This window comes from Oncorhynchus kisutch, linkage group LG2 (assembly GCF_002021735.2).
Source record: "Oncorhynchus kisutch isolate 150728-3 linkage group LG2, Okis_V2, whole genome shotgun sequence".
In the NCBI taxonomy this organism is placed as follows: domain Eukaryota; kingdom Metazoa; phylum Chordata; class Actinopteri; order Salmoniformes; family Salmonidae; genus Oncorhynchus; species Oncorhynchus kisutch.
The window spans coordinates 66,196,724-66,218,018 of record NC_034175.2 but is presented as its reverse complement, the minus strand read 5'-3'; the positions used below and the strand labels follow the sequence as shown (position 1 = coordinate 66,218,018).

General features: G+C 42.4%; 1 long non-coding RNA gene across 1 annotated transcript; it reads right to left on the bottom strand.

The window, feature by feature from the left end:
• Positions 1 to 16,749: 16,749 nt before the first annotated feature.
• LOC109903246 (uncharacterized) lies at positions 16,750 to 17,700 on the bottom strand. The gene is made up of 2 exons (XR_002256993.2): positions 17,495 to 17,700; positions 16,750 to 17,230 (listed from the first exon to the last, which is right to left on the bottom strand). It is a non-coding gene; the product is annotated as an uncharacterized LOC109903246 (long non-coding RNA).
• Positions 17,701 to 21,295: the final 3,595 nt, after the last annotated feature.

Here is a 21,295-nt window from a genome sequence, read left to right as displayed (position 1 = left end):
CCAGCTGTTCCTGGAACTGTTCACAAACCTGTTCTACTAACACACTGAAGCCTCAGTCCCCTCATCCAGCTGTTCCTGGAACTGTTCACAAACCTGTTCTACTAACACACTGAAGCCTCAGTCCCCTCATCCAACTGGTCCTGGAGCTGAGTTCACAAACCTGTTCTACTAACACACTTAAGCCTCAGTCCCCTCATCCAGCTGGTCCTGGAGCTGAGTTCACAAACCTGTTCTACTAACACACTGAAGCCTCAGGACCAGAACATCCAATCAATCAGAATAAAACAAACCTGTTCTACTAACACACTGAAGCCTCAGTCCCCTCATCCAGCTGGTCCTGGGGCTGAGTTCACAAACCTGTTCTACTAACACACTGAAGCCTCAGGACCAGAACATACAATCAATCAGAATAAAACAAACCTGTTCTACTAACACACTGAAGCCTCAGTCCCCTCATCCAGCTGGTCCTGGGGCTGAGTTCACAAACCTGTTCTACTAACACACTGAAGCCTCAGGACCAGAACATCCAATCAATCAGAATAAAACAAACCTGTTCTACTAACACACTGATGCCTCAGTCCCCTCATCCAGCTGGTCCTGGGGCTGAGTTCACAAACCTGTTCTACTAACACACTGAAGCCTCAGTCCCCTCATCCAGCTGGTCCTGGGGCTGAGTTCACAAACCTGTTCTACTAACACACTGAAGCCTCAGGACCAGAACATCCAATCAATCAGAATAAAACAAACCTGTTCTACTAACACACTGATGCCTCAGTCCCCTCATCCAGCTGGTCCTGGGGCTGAGTTCACAAACCTGTTCTACTAACACACTGAAGCCTCAGGACCAGAACATCCAATCAATCAGAATAAAACAAACTACAACACAGTCAAAACAAAACTACATTGCTTATTGGGAAACACAAGCACAAGCACAAAGTGAAATGCAGTGCTATCTGGCCCTAAATCGACAGTACACCGTGGCTAACTATTTGACCATGTTTACTGATCAAAACCTTAGAAAAACCTTGACAAAGTACAGGCTCAGTGAGCACAGCCTTGCCATTGAGAAGGGTAGACAGGAAAACCTGTCTCCCCGTAGAGGAAAGGCTGTGCAACCACTGCACCACAGCAGAACCTGAGACAGAGCTGCATTTCCTGACAAAATGTCCAAAATATAAAACAATTAGAGAGTGTCATTTCCCCAAATTTGAAACCCTTATTCAAGGTTTCAAAGACCTCTCTGATGTGAATAGGCTACCTGTCCTGTTGGGGGAGGACGCAGAGAGCTGTGGGTTGGCAGCGCACTACATTGCTGCCTGGCATAAGATGAGGGACAGTGTCTGACAGACCAATCAACCTGCACATGTCCTCTACTGTATGATTATTGTTATTGTTCAATGTATGGTTATTTTGACCCTTGGATATTGTTGTTACTGTTGTCCCGTTGACAATTTAGATTCTTATTATCTTAATATTGTAAACATCCAAAGTAAGCTTGGGCAATATGTACAATAAAGCAAATTGAAATGAATTGAACAATTGAGAGAGAGAGAGATAATGAAGGAATGAGAGAATGGGAAAGGGGAAAGGGGAAAAGGGGAAAGGGGAAAGGGGAAAGGGAAAAGGGGAAAGGGGAAAGGGGAAAGGGAAAAGGGAAAAGGGGAAAGGGGAAAGGGGAAAGGGGAAAGGGGAAAGGGGAAAGGGGAAACGGGAAAGGGGAAAGGGGAAAGGGGAAACGGGAAAGGGGAAAGGGGAAACGGGAAAGGGGAAAGGGAAAAGGGGAAAGGGGAAACGGGAAAGGGGAAAGGGGAAAGGGGAAACGGGAAAGGGGAAAGGGGAAAGGGGAAACGGGAAAGGGGAAAGGGGAATGGGGAAAGGGGAAAGGGGAAAGGGTAAAGGGGAAAGGGGAAAGGGGAAAGGCTCTCTTTTATTTATGGTTGTTTTCTGTATTTAACTTTCAGAAAATTAACACAATGGTCCAAGGATACTATTTCAGTCCATTTTAAAGTAGTCCCAATGTGATTAGGCTCAGTGCCTGATTTAAAGGGAGCTTTTTCCGGGCAGGGAGGAATACGAGAAAATGTGGTCTGGCTTCTGTCAGAAAGCTAAAAGGCAAGCAGCTTATTATTAGACCTATTAACTTGAGCATGGAGGCTTGTTTGATGTGTTCTGTGGCCAAATGACATCCTTATCACATCTGTTGTGTTTTGTGTTCCTGTATATATCACTACTCACAGGAGTAGGTCCTGAAAAGGTCCTGAAAAGTGTGTGTGTATGTGTGTGCATTTATTTACATCTGCAGATTTTTTTTATTGATGTATGTTCTGAGTATGTGCATTATATATGAGTGTGTATAGGGGTGGGGCAGTGTAGTGTGTGTGTGTGTGTGTGTGTGTGTGTGTGTGTGTGTGTGTGTGTGTGTGTGTGTGTGTGTGTGTGTGTGTGTGTGTGTGTGTGTGTGTGTGTGTGTGTGTGTGTGTGTGTGTGCGTGCGTGTGTTTTATCACTAAGCCTGAAAGCGTTAGCGGGAATGGGAGAAGGTCTGGAATCCTGGGATGACATCATTATCCATGATGTCAGTGCTGCGGGCTGGGGTGACTTTGGCCCATGTGATGGTTGGTTGGGGTGAGGTCACACTTTTACTTTTAACCCGCTGCTGCAGATACTCAACGGGCTAAAAGGAAGGTTTGTGGCTGGGCTGTTCAAAATCACCATTTCTTAACGCCGTCCTTTTTTTTGATTAATGAATTTGCACAAGAAGGTTATTTGGTAATGCTTCTTTTGTACCGTATCTATTGTCTTGGAAATATCTTCGTAGTTAATAATAACTGGTAGCATATCAAAATCCTATTTGGTCAAAGTTATTATCAAGATGCTTTAAGCTATGAATGCTGGTTTCATTGCCTTTTGTCTAGGTTCCTCAATGCTTCCAGTGCTCCCATAAAGCCTCTTTATTAACTTTCACATTTCTCAAACTATTTCCAACTACCAGCCCTTATTTGCTGTTTGCATAATCTATCAGGTTTGTTCCCTATTCCCCCGTCCTGCCTCTATGACCCCCCACCATGTCTAAACCCTACAGATGCTTACCTCTATCTATCCCTCCATGTCTAAACCATACAGATGCTTACCTCTAACTATCTATCCCTCCATGTCTAAACCCTGCGGATGCTTACCTCTAACTATCCCTCCATGTCTAAACCCTATGGATGCTTACCTCTAACTATCCCTCCATGTCTAAACCCTATGGATGCTTACCTCTAACTATCTCTCCATGTCTAAACCATACGGATGCTTACCTCTTACTAACTATCCCTCCATGTCTAAACCCTGCAGATGCTTACCTCTTACTATCCCTCCATGTCTAAACCCTATGGATGCTTACCTCTAACTATCTCTCCATGTCTAAACCATACGGATGCTTACCTCTTACTAACTATCCTTCCATGTCTAAACCCTACAGATGCTTACCTCTTACTAACTATCCCTCCATGTCTAAACCCTGCGGATGCTTACCTCTTACTATCCCTCCATGTCTAAACCCTACAGTGCTTACCTCTTACTAACTATCCCTCCATGTCTAAACCCTATGGATGCTTACCTCTTACTATCCCTCCATGTCTAAACCATACGGATGCTTACCTCTTACTAACTATCCCTCCATGTCTAAACCCTATGGATGCTTACCTCTTACTAACTATCCCTCCAGGTTGTACTTGACTGCTCTTAAACCCCACACCCCCATTCCCATCCCCATCCACACACAGAAACATGAACGCACACGCACACGCACACACACACACACACACACAGCAGCCCATCCAGGTCATTGGCATTCCGGTGCAGCCCGCCGACCGAAGGTGCAGACTGAGCGTGTGCCAAACACATAAACCTACATATACCCCTTGCTGCCATTACCTCATCATCATGATATCAAACTACTGTCTCACACTGTTAACTTCACACAGCTATGTTCACCATCCTCCTTTAAAAGTACATTAGACTTGGCCCGTCTGTGCCACAACCCTTACTCAGAGAGGCACAGAGAGACAAAAGGAAAACTGAGTGTTGAGTTTGTGAAACATTTAGGTAATGCTTTGAAATGGGTGGTTATATACAAGGAAGCTGATTTGCACCTGTACAAAGTTTATGCACCTAGCGATGTGACGAGCAACGTAGAGGAGAGGAAGTCACTTCAGACAACTGAGATGTACCCATTCCATCTGACTCAAAGTTCAGAAGTCACTTCAGACAAATGAGATGTACCCATTCCATCTGACACAAAGTTCAGAAGTCACTTCAGACAACTGAGATGTACCCATTCCATCTGACTCAAAGTTCAGAAGTCACTTCAGACAACTGAGATGTACCCATTCCATCTGACACAAAGTTCAGAAGTCACTTCAGACAACTGAGATGTACCCATTCCATCTGACTCAAAGTTCAGAAGTCACTTCAGACAACTGAGATGTACCCATTCCATCTGACTCAAAGTTCAGAAGTCACTTCAGACAACTGAGATGTACCCATTCCATCTGACTCAAAGTTCAGAAGTCACTTCAGACAACTGAGATGTACCCAATTCCATCTGACTCAAAGTTCAGAAGTCACTTGAGACAACTGATTTTTGCAATTCGTTCCGGTCATTGGCAGCAGAGAATTGGAAGGAAAGGCGGCCAAAGGAGGTGTTGGCTTTGGGGATGACCAGTGAAATATACCTGGTGGAGCGTGTGTTATGGGTGGGTGTTGTTATGGTGACCAGTGAGCTGAGATAAGGCGGGATTTACCTAGCAAAGAATAGAATACCTGGAGCCGGTGGGTTTGACGACGAATATGTAGCGAGGGCCAGCCAACGAGAGCATACAGGTCGCAGTGGTCAGTAGCACATGGGGCTTTGGTGACAAAATGGATGGCACTGTGATAGACTACATCCAATTTGCAAAGTAGAGTGTTGGAGACTATTTTGTAAATGACATCGCCGAAGTCAAGGATCGGTAGGATGGTCAGTTTTAGGAGGGTATGTTTGGCAGCATGAGTGAAGGAGGCTTTGTTGCAAAATAGGAAGCCAATTCTAGATTTCATTTTGGATTGGAGATGCTTAATGTGAGTCTGGAAGGAGAGTTTACAGTCTAACCAGACACCTAGGTATTTGTAGTTGTCCACATATTCTAAGTCAGAATCGCCCAGAGTAATGATGCTAGGCGGGCAGGTGCGGGTAGCAATCGGTTGATGAGCATGCATTTAGTTTTATGAGCCTTTAAGAGCTCGTTTGGAGGTTTGTTAACACAGTGTCCAAGGAAGGGCCAGATGTATACAGAATGGTGTCGTCTGAGTAGAGGTGGATCAGAGAATCACCAGCAGCAAGAGCGACATCATTGATATATACAGAGAAAAGTGTCAGCCCAAGAATTGAACCCCGTGGCACCCCCGTAGAGACTGCCAGGGGTCCGGACAACAGGTCCTCTGATTTGACACATTGAACTCTATCTGAGAGGTAGTTGGCTAACCGGTCGAGGCAGTCATTTGAGAAACCAAGGCTATTGAGTCTGCCGATAAGAATGCGGTGACTGACAGAGTCGAACGCCTTGGCCAGGTCGATGAAAAAGGCTGCACAGTACTGTCATTTATCTATGGCAGTTATGATATCGTTTAGGACCTTGAGCGTGGCTGAGGTGCATCCATGACCAGCTCGGAAACCAGATTGCAAAGGGGAGACGGTACGGTGGGATTCAAAATGGTCAATGATCTGTTTGTTAACTTGGCTTTCGAACACTTTTGAAAGGCCGGGCAGGATGGATTTAGGTCTGTAACAGTTTGGGTCTAGAGTGTCTCCCCCTTTGAAGAGGGGGATGACCGCTGCAGCTTTCCAATCTTTAGGGATCTCAAACATTACGAAAGAGAGGATGAACAGGTGAGCAAGAGAGGGTACAGATTGTCTAGCCTAGCTGAGTTGTAGGGATACAGATTTTGCAGCTCTTTCAGAACATCAGCTATCTGGATTTGGGTGAATGAGAGAGGGGGGGGGGCTTGGGCAAGTTGCTGCGGGGGGTGCAGAGCTTTGGCCGGGGTAGGGGCAGCCAGGTGGAAAGCGTGGCCAGCCATAAAAAATGTTTATTGAAATTCTCGATAATCGTAGATTTATCGGTGGTGATATTGTTTCCTAGCCTCAGTGCAGTGAGCAGCTGGCAGGAGGTGCTCTTATTTTCCATGGACCTTACGGTGTCCCAGAACTTTTTGGAATTAGTTCTACAGGATGCAAATTTCTGTTTGAAAAAGCTAGCCTTTGCTTTCCTAACTGACTGTGTATATTGGTTCCCGACTTCCCTGAAAGCATATTGAGGGGTTACACAACAGGGTGTTTTTGTGCTGAGTGAACCAAGGCTATATCTGTTCTTTGTTCTACATTTTTTGAATGGGGCATGCTTATTTAAGATGGTGAGGAAAGCAAGTTTAAAGACCAGGCATCCTCTACTGACGGGATGAGGTCAATATCCTTCCAGGATACCTGGGCCAGGTTGATTAGAAAGGCCTGCTCACTGAAGTGTTTTAGGGAGCGTTTGACAGTGATGAGGGGTGGTCGTTTGACTCTGGGCACATTACAGGCAGTGAGGCAGTGATCGCTGAGATCCTGGTTGAAGACAGAAGAGGTGCATTTAGAGGCAAAGTTGGTCAGGATGATATTATGATTGTGCCCATGTTTACTGATTTGTGGTTGTACCTGGTAGGTTCCTTGATAATTTGCGTGAGATTGAGGGCATCTAGTTTAGATTGTAGGATGACCGGGTGCTAAACATATCCCAGTTTAGGTCACCTAACAGTACGAATTCTGAAGATAGATGGGGGGCAATCAATTCACATATGGTGTCCAGGGCACAGGTGACGGCAGAGAAGGTCTATAACAAGCGGCAACAGTGAGAGACTTATTTCTGGAAAGGTGGATTTTTAAAAGTAGAAGCTCAAACTATTTGGGCATAGACCTGGATGGTATGACAGAACTCTGCAGGCTATATCTGCAGTAGATTTAACATGCCACTCTCGACAGTGTAAGACAGGGATAAACGATGGCCGTAATGAGAAATATATATGGTCCCCTGTTGGTAAATTTAGAATCTAACTGTGTCGGTGTGTGCTAAATTGAGGATCTTGAAATTGAGTGATAACCATGATAACCATGATAACCACGATAACCACGATAACCACGATAACCATGATAACCACGATAACCACGATAACCATGATAACCATGATAACCATGATAACCATGATAGTAGGGGTTTTGTTTTACCATGGTATCAGAATTGTAATGTTAAAGCGCATCAATACGTATGGCTTTCTGGATGATACAGTATAATTGACTTGAGCATGTTTTAGTATGTTTATAGCTATATAAGTGGACTAGCAGTAATGACTAACGTGTCATGGGTTAGATGGATGATTTATGTGCAAATGTGCACTACCGTTCAAAAGTTTGGGGTCACTTAGCAATGTCCTATTCCCCAGGCGCTCTCTTTTGACGACTTCTGTAACCGTAATAGCCTTGGTTTCATGCATGTTAACATTAGAAGCCTCCTCCCTAAGTTTGTTCTATTCACTGCTTTAGCACACTCTGCCAACCCGGATGTTCTAGCTGTGTCTGAATCCTGGCTTAGGAAGACCACCAAAAACTCAGACATTTTAATTCCAAACTACAACATTTTCAGACAAGATAGAACTGCCAAAGGGGGCGGTGTTGCAATCTACTGCAAAGATAGCCTGCAGAGTTCTGTCCTACTATCCAGGTCTGTACCCAAACAATTTGAACTTCTACTTTTAAAAATCCACCTCTCTAAAAACAAGTCTCTCACTGTTGCCGCCTGCTATAGACCACCCTCTGCCCCCAGCTGTGCTCTGGACACCATATGTGAACTGATTGCCCCCCATCTATCTTCAGAGTTCGTGCTGCTAGGCGACCTAAACTGGAACATGCTTAACACCCCAGCCATCCTACAATCTAAACTTGATGCCCTCAATCTCACACAAATTATCAATGAACCTACCAGGTACCTCCCCAAAACCTTAAACACGGGCACCCTCATAGATATCATCCTAACCAACTTCCCCTCTAAATACACCTCTGCTGTCTTCAACCAAGATCTCAGCGATCACTGCCTCATTGCCTGCATCCGTAATGGGTTTGACCGCCACTCATCACTGTAAAACGCTCCCTGAAACACTTCTGCGAGCAGGCCTTTCTAATCGACCTGGCCGGGGTATCCTGGAAGGATATTGATCTCATCCCGTCAGTAGAGGATGCCTGGATATTTTTAAAAAATGCCTTCCTAACCATCCTAAATAAACATGCCCCATTCAAGAAATTTAGAACCAGGAACAGATATAGCCCTTGGTTCTCCCCAGACCTGACTGCCCTTAACCAACACAAAAACATCCTATGGCGTTCTGCATTAGCACCGAACAGCCCCCGTGATATGCAGCTGTTCAGGGAAGCTAGAAATCATTATACACAGGCAGTTAGAAAAGCCAAGGCTAGCTTTTTCAAGCAGAAATTTGCTTCCTGCAACACTAACTCAAAAAAGTTCTGGGACACTGTAAAGTCCATGGAGAATAAGAACACCTCCTCCCAGCTGCCCACTGCACTGAAGATAGGAAACACTGTCACCACTGATAAATCCACCATAATTGAGAATTTCAATAAGCATTTTTCTACGGCTGGCCATGCTTTCCACCTGGCTACTCCTACCCCGGACAACAGCACTGCACCCCCAAAAGCAACTCGCCCAAGCCTTCCCCATTTCTCCTTCTCCCAAATCCATTCAGCTGATGTTCTGAAAGAGCTGCAAAATCTGGACCCCTACAAATCAGCCGGGCTAGACAATCTGGACCCTTTCTTTCTAAAATGATCTGCCGAAATTGTTGCCACCCCTATTACTAGCCTGTTCAACCTCTCTTTCGTGTCGTCTGAGATTCCCAAAGATTGGAAAGCAGCTGCGGTCATCCCCCTCTTCAAAGGGGGGGACACTCTTGACCCAAACTGCTACAGACCTATATCTATCCTACCGTGCCTTTCTAAGGTCTTCGAAAGCCAAGTCAACAAACAGATTACCGACCATTTCGAATCTCACCATACCTTCTCTGCTATGCAATCTGGTTTCAGAGCTGGTCATGGGTGCACCTCAGCCACGCTCAAGGTCCTAAACGATATCTTAACCGCCATCGATAAGAAACATTACTGTGCAGCCGTATTCATTGATCTGGCCAAGGCTTTCGACTCTGTCAATCACCATATCCTCATCGGCAGACTCGACAGCCTTGGTTTCTCAAATGATTGCCTCGCCTGGTTCACCAACTACTTCTCTGATAGAGTTCAGTGTGTCAAATCGGAGGGTCTGCTGTCCGGACCTCTGGCAGTCTCTATGGGGGTGCCACAGGGTTCAATTCTTGGACCGACTCTCTTCTCTGTATACATCAATGAGGTCGCTCTTGCTGCTGGTGAGTCCCTGATCCACCTCTACGCAGACGACACCATTCTGTATACTTCCGGCCCTTCTCTGGACACTGTGTTAACAACCCTCCAGGCAAGCTTCAATGACATACAACTCTCCTTCCGTGGCCTCCAATTGCTCTTGAATGCAAGTAAAACTAAATGCATGCTCTTCAACCGATCGCTGCCTGCACCTACCCGCCTGTCCAACATCACTACTCTGGACGGCTCTGACTTAGAATACGTGGACAACTACAAATACTTAGGTGTCTGGTTAGATTGTAAACTCTCCTTCCAGACCCATATCAAACATCTCCAATCCAAAGTTAAATCTAGAATTGGCTTCCTATTTCGCAACAAAGCATCCTTCACTCATGCTGCCAAACATACCCTTGTAAAACTGACCATCCTACCAATCCTCGACTTTGGCGATGTCATTTACAAAATAGCCTCCAATACCCTACTCAACAAATTGGATGCAGTCTATCACAGTGCAATCCGTTTTATCACCAAAGCCCCATATACTACCCACCATTGCGACCTGTACGCTCTCGTTGGCTGGCCCTCGCTTCATACTCGTCGCCAAACCCACTGGCTCCATGTCATCTACAAGACACTGCTAGGTAAAGTCCCCCCTTATCTCAGCTCGCTGGTCACCATAGCATCTCCCACCTGTAGCACACGCTCCAGCAGGTATATCTCTCTAGTCACCCCCAAAACCAATTCTTTCTTTGGCCGCCTCTCCTTCCAGTTCTCTGCTGCCAATGACTGGAACGAACTACAAAAATCTCTGAAACTGGAAACACTTATCTCCCTCACTAGCTTTAAGCACCAACTGTCAGAGCAGCTCACAGATTACTGCACCTGTACATAGCCCACCTATAATTTAGCCCAAACAACTACCTCTTTCCCAACTGTATTTAATTTTAATTTATTTATTTATTTTGCTCCTTTGCACCCCATAATTTTTTTATTTCTACTTTGCACATTCTTCCATTGCAAAACTACCATTCCAGTATTTTACTTGCTATATTGTATTTACTTTGCCATCTTGGCCTTTTTTGCCTTTACCTCCCTTCTCACCTCATTTGCTCACATTGTATATAGACTTGTTTATACTGCATTATTGACTGTATGTTTGTTTTTACTCCATGTGTAACTCTGTGTCGTTTTATCTGTCGAACTGCTTTGCTTTATCTTGGCCAGGTCGCAATTGTAAATGAGAACTTGTTCTCAACTTGCCTACCTGGTTAAATAAAGGTAAAATAAATAAAATAAATAAATAAAAAATGTCCACATTAAAATAACATCAAATTGATCAGAAATACAAGTGTAGACATTGTTAATGTTGTAAATGACTATTGAAGCTAGAAGAGGCTGATGTTTAATGGAATATCTACATAGGCGTACAGAGGCCTATTATCAGCAACCATCCCCCTGTGTTCCAATGGCACGTTGTGTTAGCTAATCCAAGTTTATATTTTTAAAAGGCTAATTGATCATTAGAAAACCCCTCTCCTACAACACTGTGTACTCCCTTCACAGAACAGCACAAACTGGCTATACCCAGAATAGAAAGAGGAGTGGGAGGCTCCTGTGCACAACTGAGCAAGAGGACATGTGCATTAGTGTGTCTAATTTGAGAAACAGACGCTTCACAAGTCCTCAACTGGCAGCTTCATTAAATAGTACCCACAAAACACCAGTCTCAACGTCAACAGTGAAGAGGCGACTCCGGGATACTGGCCTTCTAGGCAGACAGCACTCCACCACTATCTCTCTGAGAAATACATGTTTGTGTGATGTTACTGTACAAAATATTATAGCCAGATGCATTTTTTGGGGTGGTCCTGGGCCGAAAATGCTGTCGAATAGCTAGCTAGCATTATCATCTACAAACGAAACACTCTAACATGTCGACCATCTGGGTAACACTTTACCTGACACCCACGTTATGACACAGTCATAACACAGCCAACCATGAATAGTAACATAAACAAGGTATTTCCGATTGTTATTTATTTTTTAATATTATAAATAATAAAGCAACAATTTAAATAAATAAAGCAACAATTTCTAAAAACCTGTTTTAACTTTGTCATTATAGGGTATTGTGTGTATATTTATGAGGGAGCAAAATTATTCAATTGATTTTAGAATAAGGCTGTAATGTAACAAAATGTGTAAAAAGTCAAGGGGTCTGAATACTGTCTGAATGCATTTTAAGTTCAGTTAAGGACTGGGGAGTTTCAAGATTGAAAAAAACGTAATGGAGTTAAGCACAGGCGAAATCCTTGAGCAAAACCTGGTTCAGTCTGCTTCCACCAGACACTAGGAGACGAATTCACCTTTCTACAGGACAATAACAAAGAACATAGTGCCAAATCTACACTGGAGTTGCTTACCAAGAAACTTTACAGGTTCCTAAGTGGCTGAGTTTCAGTTTTGACTTAAATCTACTTGAAAATATATGGCAAGATCTAAAAACGTTTGTCTATGAATGATCAACAACCATTTTGACAGAACTTGAATTATTTTTTAAAGAATAATGGGCAAATGTTGCATACTCCAGGTGTGGAAAGCTCTTAGAGGCTTACCCAGAAAGACACACAGCTGTAATCGCTGCCAAAGGTGCTTCTACAATGTACTGACACAGGGGTGTGAATTCATTCAAGGGTTTTTCTTTATTTTTTACTATTTCGTAAATTATTGAAAAGTAGTGAAAACATCAAAACTATGAAATAACACATATGGAATCATGTAGTAACCAAAAAATAATTCTTCAAAGTAGCCACCCTTCGCCTTGATGACAGCTTTGCACACTCTTGGCATTCTCTCACCCAACTTCATGAGGAATGCTTTTCCAACAGTCTTGAAGGATTTCCCACATATGCTGAGCACCTGTTGGCTGCTTTATCTTCACTGCGGTCCAACTCATCCCAAACCATCTAAAGTGATTGTGGAGGCCAGGTCATCTGATGCAGCACTCCATCACCCTTCTTCTTGGTCAAATAGCCCTTACACAACCTGGAGGTGTGTTTAGGGTCATTGTCCTGTTGAAAAACAAATGATAGTCGCAAACCAGATGGGATGGTGTATCGCTGCAGAATGCTTTGGTAGTCATGCTGGTTAACTGTGCCTTGAATTCGAAATAAATCACTGACAGTGTCACCAGCAAAGCACCCCCACACCATCACACCTCCTCCTCCATACTTCACAGTGGGAACCACACATGCGAAGATCATCCGTTCACCTACTCTGCGTCTCACAAAGACACGGCAGTTGGAACCAAAAATCTTACATTTGGACTCATCAGACAAAAGGACGGATTTCTGCTGGTCTAATGTCCATTGTTCATGTTTTTTGGCCCAAGCAAGTCTCTTCTTCTTATTGGTGTCATTTAGTAGTGGTTTCTTTGCACCAACTTGAGCATGAAGGCCTGATTCATGCAGTCTCCTCTGAACAGTTGATGTTGAGATGTGTCTGTTACTTGAACTCGGTGAAGCATTTATTTGGGCTGCAATTACTTGTCTAACAGAACACAGAGGATGTTCTTTAGTGGAAGTCTCTCAAACATAATCCAGGTAGAAAAAATCCAGGTAGAATCAGGAATTCCCTAGGGTAGCTGTTTAGGCAAGTTGAGATGACTAAACTCTTTGGAGTAACCCTGGATTGTAAAACTGTCATGTTCAAAACATATTGATACAAAAGTAACTAAGATGGGGAGAAGTATGTCCATGATAAAGTGCTGCTCTGCATTCTTAACAACACTGTCAACAAGGCAGGTCCTACAGGCCCTAGTTTTGTCGCACCTTGACCACTGTTCAGTCGTGTGGTCACGTGCCACAAAACAAGGACTTAGGAAAATTGCAATTGGCTCAGAACAGGGCAGCACTGCTGGTTCTTAGACGTACACAGAGAGCTAATATTAATAATATGCATGTCAATCTCTCCTGGCTCTAAGTGGAGGAGAGATTGACTTCATCACTACTTGTATTTATGAGAGGTATTGACATGTTGAATGCACCAAGCTGTCTGTCTAAACTACTGTCACACAGCTCGGACACCCATGCATACCACACAAGACATGCCACAAGAGGTCTCTTCACAGTCCCCAAGTCCAGAACAGACTATGGGAGGCACACAGTACTACATAGAGCCATAACTACATGGAACTCTATTCCACATCAAGTAACTGATGCAAGCAGTAAAATGTGATTTAAAAAAACTGATAAAAAACACCTAATGGAACAGCGGGGACTGTGAAGCAACACAAACACAGACACATTCATACACACACCCGATAACATGGAGTAGGGCACGCAAAGTGTTGTAAAATCTGTGAATGTATTGTAATGTTATTAAAATTGTATAAACTGCCTTAATTTTGCTGGAGCCCAGGAAGAGTAGATGCTGCCTTGGCAACAGCTAATGGAGATCCATAATAAATACAAATACACATTTTTGGGGCTGGTAACTCTAATGAACTTATCCTCTGTAGCAGAGGTAACTCTGGGTCTTCCTTTCCTGTGGCGGTCCTCATGAGAGATAGTTTCATCATAGCACTTGATGGTTTTTGCGACTGCACTTACTGAAACTTTCAAAGTTCTTTACATTTTCCATATTTACTGACCTTCATGTCTTAAAATAATGATAGACTGTCATTTCTCGTTGCTTATTTGAGCTGTTCTTGCCATAATATAGACATGGTCTTTTACCAAATAGGGCTATCTTCTGTATACTAACCCTACCTTGTCACAACACAACTGATTGGCTCAAACGCATTAAGAAGGAAAGAAATTCCACAAATGAACTTTTAACAAGGTACACTTGTTAATTGAAATGCATTCCAGGTGACTACCTCATGAAGCTGGTTGACAGAATGCCAAGAGTGTGCAAAGCTGACATCAAGGCAAAGGGTGACTACTTTGAAGAATCTCAATGATAAAATATATTTAGATTTGTTTAACACTTTTTTGGTTACTACATGATTCCATATGTGTTATTTCATATTTTTGATGTCTTCACTATTATTATACAATAATATAAAATAAATAAAAACCCTTGAATGAGGAGGTGTGTCCAAAAGTTTCAATTATATTTGCTACAATATCTAAAGACATTTTGTTCACTTTTTCATTGTAGGGTATTATGTGTAGCATAGGTGAGAATTTGGTTTTATTTCATCCATTTTGAATTCAGGCTGTAACACAACAAAATGTGGAATAAATCTAGGGGTATGAATACTTTCTGAAGGCACTGTAGATGGTGTCTAGTTACACCATTTATGGATTTTCTTTTTGTGTAGTATAGGCTGGATCTTTTCTAATCACAGTTGCATAATTTCTATTAAATTTGTCAACCAGCCACTGATCTAATGGCTACAGAATGATTAGGTAACATATTTAATTAAATAAGTTGTTAGGTTGAAGTTTAGAGAGCGTCATCTTAAATATTATGATGGTCAGGGAAGAGATTATAATCACCAATGTTCCTTTTTAGAGAACGTTAGTGCTTACCTACATCTTTGTCTTAACTTGCTGGGACAACTTAACAAACGACAGAGTACACCTTGCATGTTCGAATGCTGAGAATTGCTATATAACAGACGATTACAGGTCTCAACTATTAAACCAATATGCTAACAGATTGGGATCTCATAATAGTAACACTACTAACTTATTGAGCTTAAATAGCACTATTCATTACATAAAGACATCTCAAAGTGCTGTAAAGCAACAACAAAAAACATGTCATTTAAAAACCACAACATCATTAATCATCATCAGTTGATCAACAGTCAAGACACTGAAGGTTGAGAAAGGTTACGGCGTGATTGAGGTCAGAGGAGGAGGAGTTCAAAGAGGAGAGCCAGAAACAGGCAAGCAGCAGGCAGTACGTTGTCATCACGGTGTCTCGCCATCCAAGCCGTCTGTGGCTTAGTTGTAGGACTCAGACAGATGAAGTTAGAGTTCCGTACTAGCCACTGAACTATCTTGCTACCTACTCTTTGCTACTACCAAAATTCAGCACCCACTTGGGTGATGCTACGACAGTCATGAGGCACCAGAAAGCACACCATACTTCAATAGTAATTCAGGAGTAGCCTTTTAACTTAGTCCTTCATATGGCCATGGTCATCTGTCATCTCTCTGTACACCTCTGCCTTCGGGCTTCTCTCCATTCTCAACCTGCAGTGAGCTGGCATAATCTAACCAAAACATTGCCTCCTAGCCAAAAACCCCTAAATTCAGTCTTGAATACGTGCTGGATTCAAACTATTCAGACTATAATAATAAGCTAAATCAATAGTTCATTCATAAAACCAAAAGTTTGTTAGGGAAAAATTCAATAAAAAACACAAATGATTACAAATATTTACACAACATGTACAGCAGCTCTCTGCCTAGGCTACCTCACAGACACTTTTGGACTTGTATTATTTCCCAGTGTTACCAATATCACTAAAACAAATATATATTTCTGCTATTTGTAACATTGTTGTTTCAATGAGTCAGTCTTGGTAAATCATTAGATCTGATGGCAAAAATGTACTATATGAGAAAAAAGAAGAAACCTGTACACTGCTCTTGATAGTATCACTGTACTATATCCCATGGTTTGGAAGACACATTTCAGTTGAATGCATTCAGTTGTACAACTGACTAGGTATCCCCCTTTCCCTAGTAGTGTACTTTGCCAACAATGGACATCACCACTCCCTACAGCACTGAATTTGTCCAACTGCTTGTGTGGAGCCTGAATCAAGTTTTTGTCTTTCTGAACACGAAGAATGATGTCACTATTCTTCCACACAGTCTGTCTTTCTGTTAATATATGCTGACATAAACCATCTTATACACTACTTAGATACAAATGTGCTTAAAATGTCAATCTGCTTATCGATTATGCGTGTTCGGTCATAATGTCGTTTGACATTGCTCTGACACTTAGAAAAAAAAGTTGCTATCTAGAACCAAAAAGGGTTCTTCGGCTGTCTCCATAGGAGAACGTTTTGAATAACCCCTTTCGGTTCCATGCAGAAACCTTTCCACAGAGAGTTCTACATGGAACCCAAAATAGTTATACCTGAAACTAAAAAGGGTTCTACCTTGAATTTAAAAGGGTTCTCCTATGGAGACAGCCGCAGAACCCTTTTGTAACCATTTTTTCTAAGAGTGTAGTGTCAGACCAGTGGAGCGTTGTATTTGCCAAATGCCTGAGTGCTCTTGGGTTGAAGAATGCATGAAAAGATGAAAAGAGTCATTTGACTTGGGAGGGAAAATGACAGGTTTCATTGTTGTAAATGGCTGCACAGATCCATCATATGAACAATTTCACTAAGAGACTGAATCATTATTTTACACTGACACTGGCTCCATTCATCTTCTGAGGTAAGACCCAAATGAGGACAAGGTTTCTGATGTTAGGATCTCAGGACATACACACTTTTATCTGTCTGCAAATCTATATTTCTGCCTGTCTCTACCTTCATCCATCAGTACGTCTGTCCGTCTGCACCGTCCATTTTTTAAACTTCATTCCATCATATTTATGAGCTTTCTTTGGGCATCTCTTAGAAGTCAGTCTGTTTGACTTCATCAAGTGATGTTTACCCCTGGCCTGTATAAATGGACTGACAGGTGTCAATGTAGTGCCTGTGAGTTTGTCACTCAGTGGATTCAGACTGATTCAGTAGAGCCATCCATTTCAGACGGCAGGGGGCAGGATGCCTCAGAGAGAAGACGTCATCCTTTAAAGAAGGAGAGAGAGAAGGAGAGAGAGAACTGCTGACAAACACAGTTACACATGTGGGCCCGTTTCAAACACTTGCGAAATACATATCCCTCCCTCCCTCCCTCCCTCCCTCCCTCCCTCCCTCCCTCCCTCCCTCCCTCCCTCCCTCCCTCCCTCCCTCCCTCCCTCCCTCCCTCCCTCCCTCCCTCCCTCCCTCCCTCCCTCCCTCCCTCCCTTTATCCCAGATCTAAATAGCTTGTGAAAGGAAAATAATGGTCACCTTGCTGCATTCTGTCACCACCTCCTAGATTTCTATAGAGTGTCTGGAATCATTTTATTCCTGATCCATCCTGGCACGCCAGTGAACGATCCGGCTAATCTTCTAATGGCTGGGGCTGTCGGCGCTGTCATGTAGCAGCCCGTAAACCAGGAAGTGGAGGGATCTCCACAGCACCGACCTCAGCAGCGCAGGGCCCCCTGATGGTTCTCCCCCGCTACGCAACTGAGGAAGAGAAGAAAACGTTGCTGTCATGTGGAGAGATAGATCACATGTTTTCTGATCCAGCAGAGTGAGGGAAAGAGTTTATAGCCTTAGAAAGCCCAGATGATAGAGACATGGTACCTGGCAGATGAGAGGAGGAGAAGGGGGGGGGGAGGGGGGTCAGAACTACTGCTTCTAAGACAAGGCAACTACTAGATTACTACTAACACTAGGATGCTACTACCACTACTACTGCTACTAGAACTACTACTAATACTACTACTAGAACTACTACTACTACTACTACGACTACTACTAGAACTACTACTACTACTACTACTACTACTACTACTACTGCTACTAATACTACTACTAGAACTACTACTACTACTACTACGACTACTACTAGAACTACTACTACTACTACTACTAAAACTACTACTGCTACTACTACTAGAACTACTACTACTACTACTACTACTACTACTACTACTAGAACTACTACTAATACTACTAGAACTACTACTAATACTACTACTAGAACTACTACTACTAGTAGCAGTAGTACTACTACTACTACAACTACTAGAACTACTACTACTACTACTACTACTACTACTACTACTACTAGAACTACTACTAATACTACTACTAGAACTACTACTAATACTACTACTAGAACTACTACTAATACTACTACTAGAACTACTACTACTACTACTACTAGAACTACAACTCCTAGAACTACTACTAATACTACTAATAGAACTACTACTACTACTACTACTGCTACTAGTAGTAGTAATAGTACTACTACTACTACAACTACTAGAACTACTACTACTACTACTACTACTACTACTACTACTACTAGAACTACTACTAATACTACTACTAGAACTACTACTAATACTACTACTAGAACTACTACTAATACTACTACTAGAACTACTACTAATACTACTACTAGAACTACTACTACTACTACTACTAGAACTACAACTCCTAGAACTACTACTAATACTACTAATAGAACTACTACTACTACTACTACTACTAGTAGTAGTAATAGTACTACTACTACTATAACTACTACTAGAACAACTACTACTAGAACACCTACTAGTACGAGTAGTACTACTACTAGAACTACTACTACTAGAACAACTACTAGAACTACTACTACTACTCATACTACTACAACTACTACTAATACTACTACTAGAACTACTTCTACTAGAACAACTACTATTACTACTTCGACTACAACTACAACAACACCTACTACTACAACTACAACTACTACTACAACAACAACAACAACAACTACTACTACAACAACAACTACTACAACAACTACTACTAATACTACAACTAGAACTACTACTACTACTAGAACTACTAATACTACTAGTAGTACTACTACTAGAACTACTACTACTAGAACAACTACTATTACTACTTCGACTACAACTACAACAACAACAACTACTGCAACAACAACTACTACAACAACCATAACCACACCAACTACTACTACAACAACTCAGTGGTGTAAAATACTTAAGTAAAAATACTTTAAAGTACCACTTAAGTAGTTTTGGGGGGTATCTTATAGTTTGACAACTTTTATTTTAATTTAATTCCTAAAGAAAATAATGTACTTTTTACTACATACATTTTCCCTGACACCTAAAAGTACTTTTACACTTTGAATGCTTAGCAGGGCAGGAAAATGGTCAAATTCAAGTATTTATCAAGAGAACATCCCTGGTCATCTCTACTGCCTCTGATCTGGCGGACTCACTAAACACAAATGCTTCGTTTGTTGGAGTGTGCCCCTGGCTATCGGAATATAAAATATCAAAATAATCTGCAGTCTGGTTTGCTTAATATAAGGAAACTGAAATTATTTATTTTCCTTTTGATACATAAGTATATTTGAGCAATTACACTTACTTTTGATACTTAAGTATATTTAAAACCAAATACTTTTAGACTTTTAATCAAGTAGTATTTTACTGGGTGACTCACTTTTACTTGAGTCATTTTCTATTAAGGTATCTTTACTTTAACTCAAGTGTGACAATTGGGTACTTTTTTCACCATTGCTACTACTACTGCTAATGCTGCTACTACTACTACTGCTACTACTGGTACTACTACTACTACTACTACTGCTACTACTGGTACTACTACTACTACTACTAATGCTACTACTGCTAATGCTACTACTACTACTGCTACTACTGGTACTACTACTACTACTACTACTAATGCTACTACTGCTAATGCTACTACTACTACTGGTACTACTACTACTAATGCTACTACTACTACTACTACTACTACTACTGCTACTACTGGTACTACTACTACAACTACTAATGCTACTACTACTACTGCTAATGCTACTACTACTACTGCTACTACTGGTACTACTACTACTACTACTACTACTACTGGTACTACTACTACTACTACTGCTACTGCTAATGCTACTGCTACTACTATTACTACTACTACTATTCTACTACTACTACTACTACTACCCCCTGCTAAGCTCTAGCACCACTGTTATGTACACATCTGTCCAGACCTGAGCTGGCCTTGGAGACCAGAGACACTGGTGCCCTTGCGGCCTGGACTCTCATAAATATAAAAATCAACACACATCCACAGAGAGCTTTTCTCCTTCATGAGTGTTTGTTTTAATTACAGCTCAGTGTGTTTTCTGAACTGCCTGTCATTTCTGCCAGCTGAGAGACTCTCGGAGCCGTCTGCGGGCTGTGGCAGTCTAGTGGTCTACAGATGTACCACATCAGCTGTGATCCATTGTTCCTTAGAGACTAGCGAGTTGTGTGTGTGTGTGTGTGTGTGTGTGTGTGTGTGTGTCTGTCTGTGTCTGTGTTTGTGTCTGTGTCTGTGTATGAGATAGTATGAGTGTGTATGTGTGTGAGAGAGATAGAGATAGTGTGTGTGTGTGCCTGTGTGTGTGTGTGTGTGTGTGTGTGTGTGAGGACCTTGTTCATAGTTAACAGTAATTATGGTTAGGGATGGTGGTGATGGGGGTTGATGTCTAGATGGCTGGACAGACAGAGGCGGAGAGGAGGGAAAAGGGCCCAGGGTTTGGAGTAATCTGTGAAGATTTACCCAAGCGGCGGAGCCCCCTTATGGGGTAGACAACACTGTTTTAGGGCCCCACATGGTGGCTGTCATGGTTAGTGGTTATACTGTCGTCAATGTCCTCATTATAACATACAGAATAGCATGTCCCAGACCCCTTCCACCCTCATACAATGAACACGGGAGAAAAGGATATAGGGAGGGAAAGACAGACAGATGTAGAGATATACAGACAGACAGACAGACAGATTATTTTCCTACCATTGGTCCTCTGCTCTCCCATGGAGAGTGATGCTGGGAATAACTAGTCAATGTCAGGAGGCACAACAGGGGGAAAAATGCAAGCTGTTTTACGGGAAGAGGGAGTTTCTCTGGTGTAACGTCCAAAGGGAAGGGGAGGGGGGGGGGGAGTGTGTGTCTATGTGTGTGTGAGTGTGTGTGTGTCCAGTCGAGAGTTTAGACATTAGTGTTATG